The following is a 13,522-nucleotide window of genomic DNA, read 5'->3' on the forward strand; positions in this document are numbered from 1 at the left end:
ATTACTGAATAAAAGTTTTTTATTCAAAGTTTCAAACTTTTAACTGTAAGATTGCATGAAATTATATGATCTAATGATAAGCCAGCAATTTATACAGCATCTACCAAAACTACATCTGGAGCCCAACAGTAAAACTCTACAGTAGTACATTAATTAATGCACATCAATTTTTTTTTTTTTTTTTTTTTTTTTTTTGCTATCGAAACAAATCTATTCTAGATAGAAATACATTTTGTTTTTCCAAGTACATCCTTTTCCTACTTCTTCATTTGCCTTGTATTTGTTCGGTCTTATTACTGATGACTTTAAAATATATTAACAAAAATAAATTGCACAGTTAACAAAAGAAGGACATTTGAGGAAATATATGTCATGAGAAATATCCTAGCCCTACAAAACAAGGAGGAAACCTCAACAGGGAACATTTACAACTAAAGAACACCAAGCAGTCAACCTAGCTCTGGAGAAACGAGACTTCCTCAGAGCCATTAGGACAGGGCACAAGCTCATCACAGCCACCCAGAGCTATGTCACTAGTGCTTGGCACCTAGGTTCTTCACTCTTCTGCTTTCTTCTTCTCAGTGACTTCTATTTAATAACAGCTCCCTTCTGCCATATAATTTTTATTTGTGTGTAGTTTTGACTTGTTTTTGCACCAACTCTATGTGAATTTCATACTCATCTTCATCTAATGACTTTCTCTGAGTCTCAAATTCTCCACAGAGAAAAACTGAATGGCTCAACCCATGGATTAGTTTACTTTGTGATAAAAATTCATTACAGGTCTAAGAAACTGAGACCAGTGAGGTGAGGTTAAATAGGGTATTCCTCTCTGAGTAGGCCCATTCCTTCAGAAGAGCTTGTGGACTGGGAATGATATATATGTGTACATATGTGTGTGTGCGAGTGTGTATTTCTTTCTTTCTTTTTTTTTTTTTAATGAAGCGTAGGCTCAGCAAATAATACATGATGTACTTTCTACAGTGGAAAAATACCAGTTTAGATGTCTAAGATTCATAACAAACTGCGGGAGATCATTATTATGAGAAAAAAATAATTAATAAACATTGAGGATAAAGTCTCTACTATATAAGGAACATAATGATTTTACTTGAAATCTAATAATATCAATCCATGTTACTGCTGGGTGGCTTGAAAATGTGCTTCTCATGGGTGGGCGTTGGAAGTTACCAAATTTTCTATCAATCTATTTACCAACCAAAAGCTTTCCAATTATATACTAAATATGCATACATATATGTGCATATATACATTCTCATAAAATATACATTCTACATGTATATTTATTTGCTTATGTATTTATGTGTGCATACACGTCCCTGTGAAATTATCTACATTTGGAATGTAAGAGTTATTGGTTTCCCAAGAGATGCCTTCTATGCTGTCACATACTCCTCACTGAGAGAAGAACTGATAATAGGGAGGATATATCTCAGTGGCCTTAAGGCAATGAATAAGGGGGCAGGTGGGAGAACTTCCATAGTCTTGTAGTAGCTCCCAAGAACTCTTTAAAGGCTTCACTAATGGGGACTTCTGTGGCTTCCTTTGTCTAGGTCCATATAGTTATGTTACATAGAATATTAAGTATGAGGTCAATGCTATATTCTAAGAAATCTAAATGCCAAAGACTTGTATTCTTTTTACTCCATGACAAAAACTATTGCTTGATTTTTTAAAATATATTTTCTCAAGCATATATTGCATCAGATTATAAATCTTATTTTTAAAAAAGGAGAAAATTTTAAGAGTAGGAAATTTTTTTTTTACTTTTTTATTTTTTTTTTCAACGTTTTTATTTATTTTTGGGACAGAGAGAGACAGAGCATGAATGGGGGAGGGGCAGAGAGAGAGGGAGACACAGAATCTGAAACAGGCTCCAGGCTCCGAGCCATCAGCCCAGAGCCTGATGCGGGGCTCGAACTCACGAACCGCGAGATCGTGACCTGGCTGAAGTCGGACTCTTAACCGACTGCGCCACCCAGGCGCCCCGAGAGTAGGAAATTTAAAACACCTAGAGTAGTGCTCTAGTGATGCAGTTATTAAGAGAGAAGTAATTGGCCTGTGGTAAGTTGTATAGTGAATGTATTCTTTAATGATGATTAAAAAATAGAATATTCAATTTCTCACAAACTTCTATAGAGGCTGAATTAATACATAAATACAAAAATAAGCAGATTTCTCTGCTTATACATTGACTTGTTCTGTGTATACATTTCAATTTTTGTACCATAAGCATGTATTAATTACTTTAAAAATCAATACATATTTTATATAAACTGATAAGGAAAACATATCCAAGAGTGGAAGGTGAAACATAATGGACATCACATCCTGGATATGAGGAGGCCATCAAAGAGAAATGTACTAAAGGAATATTTAAATAATCTAGGAAAAACTTGTACTTCTCATATCAGAAATACTATATATCATGATCTCAAGGAAATCCATCTGCAACCAGAAAGAAATGTTTTTCAAAGTTACCCACAAATACCACATAATACCAGAATTTTGAGTAGGGAATATTCACATCAGCCTTTCCCCTATCTGAATTCTGAGAAAACCATTACTACCTAATTGACGGCAGTGTGGCTGAGAGGAAATGGAACACCCTGCCCTTAGCCAGCACCAAGCCTAGATATGAGTAAAAAAGTAATATTAGCATGGGGCTATAAAAATAATCTTCAATTATGAGGGAAAATAGTACTTTCTATATACAGAAGAAATATGTTTAATTGCAAGAGCCTTCCTGAACAAAAGAGGGAATGTGTTAAACAATTGCTCTGTATTGCAAAATAAAAGAAAACATGGGCCCTTCCAAAAATACATGGGATGGATACACATGGATTTGTCAGCAGCCAGGTGAGTAACCTGGACCCAGAGCAAAGACCACTAAATGTTGGAAGTTAGTATTTCCCATCATTTTTGCCTTCTCCCTGCCAACAAAGTAAAATGCAACTAGTTTATGTGTTCCACATCTAACCACAGAGCTGGCAAAAGACACAAGCAAATAAACAAACCATCAAATGAAAGTATAATCTAAAAGGTAAAAAACAAAAACAAAAACAAAACGACAACACCAAAACAGACAAGGAAAAATAATACCAAAATTTGAAATGCCATCTTTAAAATAAAATCAAATAGATACTTGATGAGAACAAAATGGTATCATGTAGAATAATCAGAAGGTAGAAATTAACTGTTAGGATTACCCAAATAAAAATTCAGTGGGAGTAATGGAAGGTAAAGTTCAGGAAGTATCTCAGAAATTAGAAGGAAAAGATGTGAAAAAAATATTTTTAAAAATTAATTTCTACAATCAGTTTATGAAGGTTTTGGCAGGAGGGATGTACTTCTTTTTTATTCAGCTTATTTATTTTTGACAGAGAAAGAGAATTAATGGAAGAAGGGGAGAGAAAGAGGGAGAGAGAGAATCCTAAACAGGCTTCATGCTGTCAGCGCAGAGCCAACATGGGGCTCAATCTCACAAATGATGAGATCATGACCTGAGCCACAATTAATAGCAGCTGCTCAACTGAGGAAACCTCAGGTTTCTCACATGTCCCACGAGAAATGTATTTCTGAACCATCTGTCTACAGGTGGAAATTGAAGCCATGCCATTTAAGACACTGACTAGAGAGAGAGAACCATGAGAAGAGATGAGGGCCCAAAACTAAGTCTTCTAGAACTCAAAAATTTGGTGGTCCAAAAGAAAATAAACCTGCAAAGCAGACAGAAAAGGAGTAGCTGGAAAGGTCAGGGGAAAGGTAAGAGATTGAGAAACCAACTACCCAAGTCAGAGAAACAGAATGGTCAACATAGAGAATGTTAACGAGAGTTCAAGTAAGATGAGAACTAAACACAAATAACGCAATATACAGGTGATGTTGAATTTAGTAAAAGCTATTCTGGGAATGTATCAGATTAGAAGTTGGATTTTAGGGGCGCCTGGGTGGCGCAGTCGGTTAAGCGTCCGACTTCAGCCAGGTCACGATCTCGCGCTCCGTGAGTTCGAGCCCCGCGTCCGGCTCTGGGCTGATGGCTCAGAGCCTGGAGCCTGTTTCCGATTCTGTGTCCCCCTCTCTCTCTGCCCCTCCCCCGTTCATGCTCTGTCTCTCTCTGTCCCAAAAAAAATAAATAAACGTTGAAAAAAAAAATTAAAAAAAAAAAAAAAAAAGAAGTTGGATTTTAAATTCAGGGAATAAGTAAACAGAAATAGAAAGATGAGGTAGCACCAGTAGGAAGAAAGAGGCAGAATACATCTTTAACATGGTAAGAAAATATTTGTATTATTTTTCAAAACCAAAGCCTAGATTGCTCTTAAAGTAAAACACTTATAAAGTATGCTCACTAAAATCAAGAACACATATAAATAACTGATTTAGTGGGGAATATAAATTGCTTATATATAAAGATGAAACTGTTTTATTTATTCCAATAAATATTAAAAATTGTGCTTTGTCTTACTAAGTACCTTCTTTGCAGTCAGATTTCATATTTCTACAGGTGGTATGGGTTCTTTTAGCCTCTGTCCTAGTCATTTTAAAATTGCAAACTCACATAATTAAAAATTATTTCCTCTTCCCACTCACCAAAATCGTGGAACGTGTGTTTTGTTTTATGTGTATGTGTTTGGGGGACAGGAGTGCTTTCTAGCACATATCATTCATTCCAGTTTTCAGATGGGGAAGAGGAACAAAGAGTAAGAATAAGTCTTTTGGGATTGCCATTGAGGGAGTAAGAACTCTTTCTGGTGGTTGCCATTTCTGTTTTACCAACATTGACCAGTTCTTTTTTCCCCGTATTTGTTGATTATTTTAGAGAAGGCTATGCAAATCTTGCTCTTGATATGGTATATCTACTCCAAGATTCAAGTCCCAACAACCTTTTGTGGTTTCCAATGAATACTCAGAGGGAAAGCAGACTGCCTCACCAGCAAGTCTTCCCTCAGCTCTGCCGTCTCTCTCTTCTCCTCTTTCTCCACATTTGACTAACACTATGCACTGGACCAATATAATGGTAGAGCAATATTCAAATGAGAAATGATCACTGTCCTCCAGAGTGAACAGTTCACATACTCAAAATCTTTCAAATGGTTCTCTACTCCAACATAAGCTGAAAAGAACTAACAGTCTCTCTTCATGGCCACTACTTCTCCAAAACTTAAACGCTAAGGAGACATAATGTTACTAAAGAGTCAAGATTATACGGGATGAGTAATTCTGGCTTTTCTAGCTGGCATTTCTCAACCAACTCTGAGAGGAGGATACTGACCTCACCAAATGTCAGCTTTGTGAATCAGGCATATGTTCTGTTCTAAGCAATAGGCATGAAATGCCAGTGTTATAGAGTGGCATCAAAATCCATCCTGTCACACTTGTACTCGCCATAATCATTTAACATCGTTGCTTTGATTCTGTCTTACTGAAGAAGAGGAAAACAGAGACAACTAATATGTATGTATTTAAAGAAAAAAAAGATGGTCATTTCGCAGATGACACTCCAGTTTAGAAAATACACACAACAAATAAAAATTTTAACGTACTAAAATTGATAAGAGAGCTCAGGAAATGGTTATTAAACAGAGAGAAATAACATCTACTTTTGGTTAGGGTATAGGGAACCAAGTATCATCAAATTTAGCTAATAATGATGTAAATTAACTTTTAAAATTCTGAAAAAATTTAGAGTATATCAAGACTGAAAATGTTCATATCCCTTGACCCAGTGATGCTCTTTCAAGGAATCCATCTTATTTTTTAATCGGTAAGAATTTATATTCTAAAATTATTATTAAAACTGTATTTAACATTGATAAAACATAAAAATAACAATAGGAAATGAGCTTTAAAATGTGGCATTTCCTTACAAAGTATTATTATACAGTCATATGATATTATATTTATACTTTTTTCTTATAATATAAAAAAGTCATGATGTGATGTTATATGGAAAAACCAGGAACTTATTTGTATGTAAGACAGACCACATGCAACTTTTTTTTTCATATGCAAGATATAAGATAAACTCCTTTGTGTCTCAAGATCAGCTGAGGCCAAGATAAATGCATGTCAAATACCCAGCTCCTCCTAAATTTCTGCTTCTGTATTTTTTTTTTTTTTTTTTTTTTAAATTTTTTTTTTTTTTTCAACGTTTATTCATTTTTGAGACAGAGAGAGACAGAGCATGAACGGGGGAGGGGCAGAGAGAGAGGGAGACACAGAATCGGAAACAGGCTCCAGGCTCTGAGCCATCAGCCCAGAGCCCGACGCGGGGCTCGAACTCACGGACCATGAGATCGTGACCTGGCTGAAGTCGGACGCTTAACCGACTGCGCCACCCAGGCGCCCCTCTGCTTCTGTATTATACAGAGCATGCCTTCACATTATAAAACTAGTCTGTTCTACCTTAGTCCAATATCTACCTTGAGAGTAAAAAAGCTATAATATGTTCAGTACTAATCGTCAGTGATATAAGCACCCCATTTCTCTGAGGGTAGGGTGGGCCTCTCCCTTACTCAAGCCAAATGAAAAAGACTTTAATAAAACCCCTCATATTGGCACAGGTTCTACCACATGTTGGCTTAGTTAACAAAGAAGCAAACAGGTGCACAGGGATGGAGCTGTGCTTGCCACTGTTGGTACAGGGATCCTGCCCAAAGGGGCCATGAAGAAGGGAAAGGAGATCTTAGTGGGAGGTGGGAAGTTGAACACCTGAGGGTGTGACAGGGTAGTGGGTAAGCCATGGGCTACGGGTAAGATGTTGCCAATGTCAAAGACATTGCAGCTAGAGGTCCAAGGGGCGCTTCTGGGAAACTACATCCAAAGAGAAAGAGCCAACAACTTATCCACGTTACCCACATACAACGTCACATCACACAGGTATCAGACGGATTACTACTGCTTTACCATCCCTGTGCCAGTCACCCATGATCCCTTCAACCAGGGACACAATCTGAAAGTGACAGAAACCCTTGTTTGGAGTTATGATATTACATTAGACTTCTATTTATTTTGGAGTTAATAGAACAGAACTGCCTAGGATTTCACCTGGGGGCAGAGAAATGAGCAGAAGAACAAATTTAATAGAAAATGTTGAATTAAGTTAGTTATTTTATAATTGGACCCTATCAAGTTATACTTATTTGATCTACCATTTAAATGTATATAACATTTTAAAAATATGTAATATAATATAGAATAATATTTATAGAGGCTTTTAGGCAATAGATTTATAGGTAATTTCTATATACTCTGTGTATTCTGTTTTTATGCAAAACAATATTAATTCTAAAATCATAACAAGTTACTGAAAAATAAATGAAGCTACCAAGATAGAAAAGTAATTCCAAATCCATACTTCCCAAATCATCTTCCACCATGTTCACACTAAGGTCACCGAATCATATACTAAACCTGGAATCTGCTCATATGAACTTTGTTTTGCCTCTGAATCTTACAACAGTCCAATTCTCTCATGCACACTGTGACAATTTTATCACTGACCTTAGCTAAGGGAATATTGCAAGATACACTTTTTTTTTTCAAATTATTGTGATAAATTATAGAAACCCAAAGTTCAAGAACAGTATGGCACATACACTAGGTATTAAATAAATGCTGTCTGAAACCAGAGACAAAACTCATTATTTTTTGAGGACTCTTGCTTGTCTATAGAATAAGATGAAGTACTGATTCCAAAATACATAAAGTATGCTAAATAACTACCCATCACCTCACTAATTAGAGCTGGCTGAGCAATATATGCTGAATCTTCATTCCACAAACATAGAAATCTTTGACAGCCCCACAATTCTTCAGAATGACCCATTAGAAAAAGGTCCATTTAATTGAAATTCTTAATTGCAAGAGGGGAAGGATTCCTGGTTTATTGTTTACTCTTGTTTATACTTATCCCTGCTTCAAACAGAATGTGTCAATTACGTTCTAAGTTATTCACTATATTCAGACCAGGTGCCCTCAATTGCTGTAAACAATGGCCTTCAGTTTTCTTATTGCACTATAAATTTGGCAGGATATCTACTGGGAAAGGTGCAGTCATTCGCCATCTCGAGTCAGTTTTCATGCACCAGGCTTTTTTCCCCAACTGTGAATGTGTTCTGCTTGTCAGCAGAGTAAGTAATTAAAAGGTTCAGTGGTTAAATATTGCTACAAGTAGTTCAAAAATAAATTGTCATTTTAAAAGACAGACGGAGAGACAAACACAGATGGATAATAAATGCATGATACATGGACTGATGTGGAACTAGAAAAAGAAATGCTGACACCATTCTTCACTAAAAGAAGACAGGCAGCTAAATTTAAGGGTGGGGGAAGCCCATAAAGGAATAAGTTGTAATCGTGAGGCACATTATGGTATTCAATGGCAGGCACTTTATGAGAGAAAAAAAATCAATATAAGCATTACATTTGTAAACTAAAGTCGGGGTTATTGTTTCATTTGTCAAGGTTTTAGACCACAGAGTAGGAACATTTAAATGAGTGATTTAAGTCAAGCTAATATTTCTGAGATTGTCCATTTATCCAAAACATTAAACTTAATTGGCACTTCAAGACAGATTACTTTTTTCTTTCTATCCTGGTTATCTTGACTCTCATCACTGGCTTCCCGCTGGGGTTTTGTTTTTGTTGTTGTTGTTGTTGTTGTTTGTTTGTTTGTTTGTTTGATTGTTTTTACCAGACTCCTTAAGTTCCATAATTGCTGTTAATATGTATATCCTCGATCACCCCTAGGCTCACTAATATCTGACAGCTCGCAACATCCCCAAAATTCGAAAAGGGGGAAAGGAACATTTATGATAAAATATATTTATATTTTACCTATTTTAAGATAAATTCATACCAAAATATCCATTTTCTCTTAAGAAAAATAATTGCAGGTATTTGTTATAATCTGGTTCCAAACATCATTATGTTACTTTGGATTTTTTTGTTTTTTAATTATCATTAAGAAAGCAAGCCACAAGAAAACAGTCACTTGTAGCCATAGCTTGTCTGATTTCATCTCCTCTTAGTTCTCCATGAATAATGTACAAAACAGAGAGAAAAGATGAGGGACTTCATCCAGCAGAAGGAAAAAGAAGTGTATTATAGCTTGCCGTGACTATTCCTGGTATTTGAAGTTCCCTGAAGAAATCTGTGTTTGTTGTTTATTTCAGCTATCTTTCCCACGTGGCACTCAAGTCTGCTCCATATGCTTTCTTATTAATCCTCCCAGTGGTTCTGTGATACACTTATTTTTCAGATGAGGACACTAATTTAGAGAGCCTGGAATGATTTTTTCCCTTAAAGGTTCACAGCTAGTACATGACAGAATTGGAGTTTGTATCAGTGTCCCATTGGTAAGGTGACAACCTAGTCCCCTCTCAGGCAGTGAGGGTCAAAGGAATGAATACATGCAGAGCACTTAGAAAGATGCCTGGCATAGATCCAGCCCTTGATAAATGATTATTGTATCTTGGGGCTTATTCTGCTAAGGTCTATGAAAGAGAAATGAACAGCATTTTGGAATGTCCTAAAATAATAATTCTCAGCATTGATAATGGACCACCCACATTAAAAATAATGTGGTTGTTTATTAAAAGCGAAAATTCCTGGATGCTATCCTAGACCTCCCAACTAGAAACTAGAAAGGAAGGTTGGAAAGCTCAGTCTTCAACACACATCTCCTCAGAAATTTGGAGCACATTAAAGTTTGAGAAGTGTCCTATGACTTGGTCAGGTTTATTTGCATAATTTATAATGTGATTTTTCCAAGGCGATGTGTAAATAATTTAAGATGTTGATGATAATAGAAATGATAGACTAAAGTTTACATTTGTTTAGTGGTACGTTATTTGGATATTTTATAAGTCAAACATCTACAGAATGAGAAATTTGACCAACATCCCTACTCCTTATTATTCTTATCACTTCCATATTTAAATATCTGTTATGTTAGAAGAGCTTGAAGGAAACATTACTGTAGTGTCAGCTTTCTTACATTCACAGGTCAACAAGAATTATCAGTTTTCTGATAATTAGTTCTCCTAACCTATGATCGAGGACACCACAGGGGTGAGTCAGGAACTGCTGTCTACATTGTTCTTATATCCAGTCACAATGCAGTGTTCTCAACTATTCAAGGTCACAGACAACCAGAGAAGCCTGATCATTGAAAACTTGGCTAATAGGAAACGACCAGAGTAGAGTAGAGCAACAGGCTCATTAGAAGCAATAAGGATGCAAGGAGTGAGCTAGAATTAAGGGACCCTTCAGATGTCCAATCAAGCACATCTGCCAGCAGCATCAATGTCTTAGCAAATCTTAGGTGCAAAGATGGACATGTAATATGTCACCCATCTCCTCGCTCCTTCAACCTCTGACCTGTCTTCCTTCTCTCCACTGTTTCATCTGTTTTTCTACCTCATGTGCATTATAACTAATCTAAAACATTATTTAAGCTAAAATCCTTAATTGCTTTATTTAAATTTTTAAAATCTGCAATTAGTAAATCCATTAGGGAATTCTGTACCTGTTATACATACCTATAACCCACTCACTTTTCAGCTAAAATAGTCTCCTCTACCCAAGTTTAAATCTTTCAAATGCATAGGTTGCTCTTCAGAAATAACGCAAGGCAATGATTCACTGTGGCCTCAGAGAACTAGACTATCACATAATTAGATCTTATGAAATCTTTTAAAGATAGTCAAAATGAAGCCAGGTTTCTGGTATAAATGCAAAATGTCAAAGATACAGCCAATGAAAACATTGATTTTCAATGTAGTCTTGTGCTCCAGACTGTAACATTTATTTTTGAAATAATGACTCCTGCTTCATGTCAATAAAGCGTTTGAAAGAAAAAGTGTGGTGTAATACTCATATTCAATCATACCAATGTCGAAAAGCCATTGTTTTTGTAAAAGTGAGTTTTAGATGTTTGAAAAATATAATGTCAGAGAACTCAATGGTTTGCTTCAAAGATATTCCTGGCATGTTTCATATCACACTGTATTCATTATTGCCATCAACTGGGGCTGTCTCTGTACATAGACTTGGGAGTTTGCAACCATGACAAATGCCAACTGACTTTCATCTGTTGGACAAAACCCACAAACTTAGGTATTACTACTTAATTTAGCATCCCAACTTCAAGGAAGTCCACATGTCCCACAGATTTTTGAAGACACAAACCTAAGTATTTAGATGTCCCAAAATGCAAAGGAAAATATAATTGTTGCTATTTTGCACATGAGAAAACTATGTCCCAAAATACCTGGTGCTTTCTTGAGGAAGGAAGGGAAACATACCCTATATCTTAGATCTGTCAATATAATACCCATTTTTTTGATAGAATGAAAACAATAAATACCAAACACACAGAACTTCTTTCCTTGGTTTGGGAGGGGAACTAAAAATATCATTGGCTATTATTAGAACACAATAAGTGATCATTAATTGCAAAGGGGATCCAGTGGCATTTTTCATTCTGAATGTGGTCTGGTGCTCTTATTAGTGGATTCTTCGGAACTGGGAAGGCTGCCCTTGATCTCAATCAGAGCCCCTGTGCTGGCGTTGAGTACAGGTAGCATATGCTGGCACAATGGTCACCTCTGAGATCAGTTGTCCCTTGTCTCTCCCAGGCTGTCTTGCCATATATCACATATCAGTAGAGGCAGATATCAGCAAGCAAGTGATAACTGAAGCTTGATGATGCTTAGAGAAAACTCAATGAACTAAAGGAATTATTTCAAATAGAGTTTTCATGTACCTTAGTTTTGGAAATGAGGGCTAAAGATGTCACCAATGTCAAAGGTCTCAACATCAAGACTAATGTAAGGGTGAGTCATTTCTATATTTACACTTACCTGGATATATAATTTTTAAGATACATAAGTCTCCAAAATGGAAATAAGATGTATAATAACAATGGCAATAATAATAACATGCGCTAACACTGAGAGTTATTACTGTGTTCTAAACACTTTATGTATAATTTGTAAACTGTATTTATATTAATCCTACCAATAGTCTTATGAGAGCTGCTATATTATTCCTATTTTACACATGAGAAAGTGGGTACAGAAAGATTAAATAACAGGAAATTATCTCTTTATTCCCCACAATTCCTTCATTTTAAATGTGTTTCCTTCTGTATGCATGTAGAGCGTCTCACCTCATCCATTTGCAGAGCTGATATTCAGGGTCTCAGAACATGGTCACGTCTTCATGCATGCATGTTGTTAAATACATTTACTATCAACCCAAACTATATGCTTGTGTATATCAGAGTTTCTTCCCCTATATTTCTAAGATGGCTGGAAGTTATCTCTATTGCTGTAGAAATCACTACCCAAGGCATGAATTTCCTGTCTCCTTCCCTACTATAAACTGAATATATGTGTTCCCTCAAAATGTATATGTTGCAACCTAATCCCCAAATGTGTTGGTATTTGGAGACAGGGCCTTTGGGAGCTTATTAGATCATGAGGGTGGAGCCCACATGAATGAGATTAGTGACCTTTTAAAAGAGACCCCAAAGAGATCCCTCACCTTTTCCACCATGTGAGAACACAGCCAGAGGATGGCCATGGATGAACCAGGAAGCAGGCCCTCATCAGACAAGGAATCTACCAACACCTTGATCTTGAACTTCCCAGCCTCCAGACCTGTGAGAAACAAATGTTTATTGTAAGCTATTCAGTCTATGGTATTTTTGTTATTGCAACTCAAGGAGAGTAAGCCATTCTCTGTCTAGATTATGACTTTCAAAAGGCAAGAATTAATTTGTGCATTATTTCCATTATATGGCAAAGTACTTTACATATGTGGTGCTTAATAAGTATAGTTGAGTGAATGCAAGAAATTTGTGGCACTGACACTATTTTCTCATTTAGAAACAGGGAAAACGAATCATATGGCATCACAAAATAGTTGTGAAAATGGATTAAAAATATAAAATATGTATACTTATTGACAGGGGAGATACCATGATCACAAAGGTGGTTTTCCCAGGGCGAGGCTTATCCATTGCATTCTGGATGTGCTGACTGCTGAAATTTCCCCAAATGTGGGAAACTCGACTGCAGAATTTGTGGTAGTGGAGGACTGGTCACACTTTTCCCAGGGGAAAAAAATATATAAAATATGTTTAGGAAACTATAAAATGCCTCGTATATATGAATCAATTTGCCATACACACTGGACTTAAAGCAACAAAAGTTTAAGTATTGCTCCTACCTAAAAACTGAACAAGATCACAACTTTGAGCTGTTCCAAAGGTCAAATTCATTTACTGAAAGTTTATGGCACAACTACTCCACTACAGTTATCTTAACAACTATACAATATATATATATATATATATATATATATATATATATATATATATGCTTCTTAATTTGGGGATACAGTTCCTAAAACAGCACCAACAAAAAAAGAAGAAATCCCAACCTAAATAGATTAAGTTTATTCCAAATGGATACAACTCAAGTCTGCCAAG

General features: G+C 36.1%; 1 non-coding gene across 1 annotated transcript; it reads left to right on the forward strand.

Annotated features, from left to right (window-relative positions):
- Positions 1-12,986: 12,986 nt before the first annotated feature.
- On the forward strand, positions 12,987-13,147 carry LOC112870088 (U1 spliceosomal RNA). The gene has a single exon (XR_003224477.2). It is a non-coding gene; the product is annotated as a U1 spliceosomal RNA (small nuclear RNA).
- Positions 13,148-13,522: the final 375 nt, after the last annotated feature.

The sequence above is a fragment of the Puma concolor genome, chromosome B1 (assembly GCF_028749965.1).
Source record: "Puma concolor isolate L17-30 chromosome B1, mPumCon1.1.hap2, whole genome shotgun sequence".
Taxonomy (NCBI): Eukaryota; Metazoa; Chordata; class Mammalia; order Carnivora; family Felidae; genus Puma; species Puma concolor.